We start from the raw sequence: 5,000 nt of genomic DNA on the forward strand, positions 1-5,000 counted from the left end.
CATGAAATATGTCAAAGTTAGTAAATAAATGACGTGGACATTAAAGAAAAAGATGAAGAATAGTATAAATAATTCGGATAAATAGTTACATGACAATCCATTCATTCAAGTGGTTGTATAAACTTGCTCTGTCCCAGTAAACGATTATCAAATTTTGCTGAAAATCTTCTTTGTATCTGGCATTTAAAGCGTTCGCAAATTTTTTAAAGTTCTTGATTATGGTGTTCTTTTCAGATGTGATAATCCATTTCTGTATGGTTTACATCTTCCAAGGAATTTTTTTCCCTTGATGCCGAATGCAGAACCGTGTTCTCTTGAAGTCCAGTTCTTTTAAATAGTTTTATTATGCTCCTCCTTTCTATATTTTTGCGAGAAGTATAGTTGAAGTATCTTTGGTTACATTTAGATCAAATGCACCATCAACACACTGTTACTCAATAGTAATAAAAACGCTGTGACGTAATTTCTTTCACATCTTCCTTATCTTTAAATGTTAGGCTTAACATAGCTGAAAATTTCCAGCTTCAATAAATAACATTTCTTCTCATCATTGATACAGAATATTATACAATAGAAATAACCGAAATTTAAGTTACAGCTGCACCACGAATATTACAGAAAACTTAACAAATAACTCTTTTAAAAATAACTGAGGCTAATCGTAAATGCGAAGAATTAAATGTATACTCCCTATTTAGACATGCAACGCATTTGCTGTCTTTTACAAAACAGCGGGTGCCTCTACTAAACAAATATTAAACATAGTGGATATAGAATTTGAAAATATGGTTGAAAATGATTTTAAACTGAGTTACTTCGATTATAGTTCACTTTGATTGAAACTACAATGGTTTTGATTTGTGGTAGGTACGAGAAAGTGGGGTAAGGTTATGTCATGTGACTTTTTTTTAAAGTATAGTTATCAATAGAAAAGTTATACTGCGTTCAAGTCACGAACGAGTTGACTGGTAGCACGTATTGTTTTAATAATGTGATGTAAGTTAGACGGCAGTTCGTGAGACAAAAGGTTTAAAATAAAGTTAAAAAGCATGAAAGAAACGGAGACAAGGTAGAAAAGAAGAAAGAATGAGAAAAAAAACATGAGAGGGAAAGAGAAAAATGGTAATGAGAAAGAAGCTAGTTTATTTTTAATGAAGAGACAAATTGAAAGAAGGAAATAAGGGAAGGAAGAAAGATGACCGCCGAGAGAATGGAAGAATAAAGGTACTAGGGAGGTGGTGGTGGTGGTGGTGGTGCAGGTCGATGGATCAATGATACATTCATTACATCTGTATTCATTATGGAAATAGGTTTATTAAGAAACACACTTCTTTAACAAATATCATAAATAAAACCTGCATATACATGCACACCCATACACATACGCGCACATTCATGCGCGTGCACGAACACACAGACACATACACACACATACATACATATATATATATACATACACACGCATATACATATGTACATATATATGCTCGTTTTTAGCTGTTAGTTTTTAGCTCTTATTTCTAGCAATTGTCGGTGCTACTTTGTGCCCTCATTTATGTATTCTACCTTTTTGGTTTTTAATTGCTTTAACCACCTATTTTATAACGTATTTAATATATCATAATATTAATTTATCATTAGAATATCTTATACACAACCATATTTCAACTTATCCTTTTTCTTCTCTAGGCTCTTCCTTATTTTTCTTTTTTCTTTTTTTAGCTCCATGTTTCAGATACGTTTTATTAACAAATATAATAAATATTTTTAGCATATCAATGGCAATACCATACAACATTGGAAGCAGAAACAGTTGTTAGATGGGATGCAGTCTGTTTGTATTGAATTAATAAATAAGTGATATAAGTCAATTGTTCGTCAACATTTCTCCATTTTCTGTTTTCTTTACACACACACACACACACATATATATATATATATATATATATATATATGTATGTATGTATGTATGTATGTATGTATATGTATATATATATATATATATATATATATATATATATAATTTAGAGAAAAAAACCCACAATTATTGAATTCATCCATGAAAATCCAGTCACATATAGAAAAATTTAATAAGTAAATACACTAAAAAGACCTATAAAAATACAAAGTAATAAATATTAAAATAATAAAATAAAATAATATATATATATATATATATATGTATAGGTATATATATATACGTACACACACACACACACACACACACACACACACACACACACACACACACACACAGAGTGCACATAATTGTATGTATACAGGTACACGAAATACAAATATATACAGTTATAGATATATAAACGTAGAGGCGTTGTATGTGTATGTTTGAAGAGACAAACAGACAGACAGATTCACAAGTGACGGCTGTGATTATGTATGTATATATATATATATATGTGTGTGTGTGTGTGTGTGTGTGTGTTTGTGTGTGTGTGTGTGTGTGTGTGTGTGAGTGTGCATACTCACATACACATGCAAACAGAAGCACACACTCACATACACACGCGCGCGCACATAACCACAGCCGTTACTTTGCGAGTGTGACTTTAACACATGTACTGCACGCTTTCACAAATTGTTTTTGGAACACATGTAGACGCGAGCAGACATAGACGTTCTCAAGGCCGTCTCACTCCTGACGCAGGGAAACATATAGGATGTGACCATTAGAAAGAGAGAGAGAGAGAAATGGAGAGAGAGAAAAATGGAGAGAGAGAAAAATGGAGAGAGAGAGGGAGAGAGACAGACAGACAGACAGAAAAAGATAAAGATGTACCAGCACCATTACTATGGTTATTACCTCCGTCTTAGTGAAGGCGGAGGTATTGTTTTTCAGTCGTGTTTGTTTGTTTCTTTGCTTGTTCGTGGACAAGATATCTCAAGAACTGCTGGATGGATTCGAATGAAACTTTCAGAGATGTTTGGCCTCGTGACTGGCACGAACTGATCAGATTTTGGGACTGATCCGGAACCAGACAAGAATTCTGGATGATTTCTTTAGTTTTTTACTTAATTTTTGAGAGCATTCAGGTCCATTTTTAGTATTCTCGTTTGTGAGAGCAGTCGAGTTTATTTCAGATATTCTCATTTTAAAAATCATCTCTGGCTAATCATTGAGAGGACGTTGGTGTTGCCTTGGCGGAGGTTTGCGCTCTCTGAGTGCTCTTCTTTATTTATGTATCCATGTACATGTATAATAGAATAAAGGTATAAACAGGTGTATTAAAATTAATGTGACTGTGTAGTAACAAGTCTGCTTCCCAGCCACATGGTTCCGAGTTCAGACCCACTGCGTGGCACCTTGGGTACATGACTTCTACTATAGCCTCGGGATAATCAAAGCCTTGTGAGTGGATTTGGGAGACGGAAACTGAAAGAAGCCTATCGCATATGTATGTGTGTGAGTTTTTTTCCCCCACTGTCGCTTCTCAACCAGTGTTGATTTGTTTATCTCCCCATAATAGCGGTTCGACAAAAGTGATCAATATAATAATTATTTCATTCATACATTCTCGCCATTTTCAAGCCTAGCCAGGCTCATGGGCCCGGTTTCCCGGTTTCTATGGCGTATGTGTTCCCCCCAGCTGGACGGGACGCCAGTCCATCGCAGCGTTACTCAAGAAACAGGAAGAAAGAGTGAATGAAAGTTGGGGCGAAAGAGTACAACAGGGGTCATCACCACTCCCTGCCGGAGCCGCAAGGAGCTTTAGGTGTTTTCGCTCAATAAACACACACAACGCCCGGTTTGCGAATCGAAACCGCGATCGTGCGACTGCGAGTCCGCTGCCCTAACCACTGGGCCATTGCACCTCCATCTAATAATTACTAGGCTTAAAAAAAAAGTCCTGTGGTCGATCCGTTCGACTAAAATTTTTCAAGGTTGGTGCCCCAGCATGGCCGCAGTCTAATTATTGCAACAAATAAAAAGAACATATAGGAACGAATCAGCTGATAGTGGCGGTGGGAGTGTGGCACGATGATGGTAGTGGTGTCAATACTGGTGGTGGTGGCGGCGGCGGCGACGGTGGTGGTGGTTGTGGTGATGGTAGGGGATGTTGTTGTCGTAGTGTAGTGGCTGGATTGATATTGATTTGAAATTCTGGCACAAGGTCAACAACTTCGTGGGGAGAGGTAAGTCGATTAATTAAACCCCAGTATATGACTGGCACTTATTCTATCGACCCCCCCAAGAGTATGAAAGGAAAGAAGCCCATCGTATATATAGATGTGTGCGTGTGTGTGTGTGTGTGTGTGTGTGTGTGTGTGTGTGTGTTTCTCCTCCCACTACTGCTTGTCAACCAGTGCTGGTTTGTTTACGTCCCCGTGACCTAGCGGTTCGACACAAGTCGCTAATGATTCTGCCAGCTCGCCGCCTTAATGGTTAGGATTGTATTAAGTTATTGTTGTTTAACTTGTTGATATTGTTGTCGTTATTTTTACGCATGTAATTTTCCTTCTAACATTTCCTTAATTTATTTACAGTCTCTTCCACCACAGCACTTCCCCCCCTTTCCCCTGCCTTTTTCGTGTCTTCTTCCCGCTCTCTACCTTTTCTCTGTCTTTCTGTTTCCACTCTTTACGTCTCCTCCTTTCAGATTTATTCCCCTTCCATCTTTCTTCCTCATATTCCAGGATCAATTAGTTTTATCATCTCCCCATACCGTCTACCTACATTTCTCAATCCCTCTCTTTCTTTTCTCTCACTTTCTTTCTTTCTTTCTATCCATCTATCTATCTATCTGTCTATCTACCTATCTATCTGCCTGTTTATCTATCTATCTATCTATCTATCTATCTATCTATCTATCTATCTATCTATCTATCGCTCGATCGATCTATTGATCTATATTTCTCCCTGTATTTCACTTCTGCTCCTCTTAACATTCGCTACCTCAACCTAATTTCCTTCTCTCCTCCTCCTCCTCCTCCTCCTTACTATCTTTTACCCTCCCAATCCTCACCCTTCTTCTCCACCCTAC

The 5,000-nt window shown here is 37.2% G+C and overlaps 1 protein-coding gene across 2 annotated transcripts in view; it reads right to left on the minus strand.

Moving 5' to 3' along the window:
- LOC106883908 (cyclic nucleotide-gated channel alpha-3) overlaps window positions 1–5,000 on the minus strand; it is a 292,815-nt gene that overhangs the window by 180,902 nt on the left and 106,913 nt on the right. The window contains exon 1 of one of the 2 annotated variants that reach the window (XM_089341447.1): window positions 90–838. The exons of the other annotated variant lie outside the window; for it this stretch is intronic. The gene's annotated coding sequence lies outside the window, so the exon portion shown is untranslated. Of the gene's footprint in view, window positions 1–89; window positions 839–5,000 lie in introns of those variants that run through there. 2 annotated transcript variants of the gene reach the window in all.

This window comes from Octopus bimaculoides, chromosome 24, assembly GCF_046866305.1.
Source record: "Octopus bimaculoides isolate indiv1 chromosome 24, ASM4686630v1, whole genome shotgun sequence".
Lineage (NCBI taxonomy): Eukaryota > Metazoa > Mollusca > Cephalopoda > Octopoda > Octopodidae > Octopus > Octopus bimaculoides.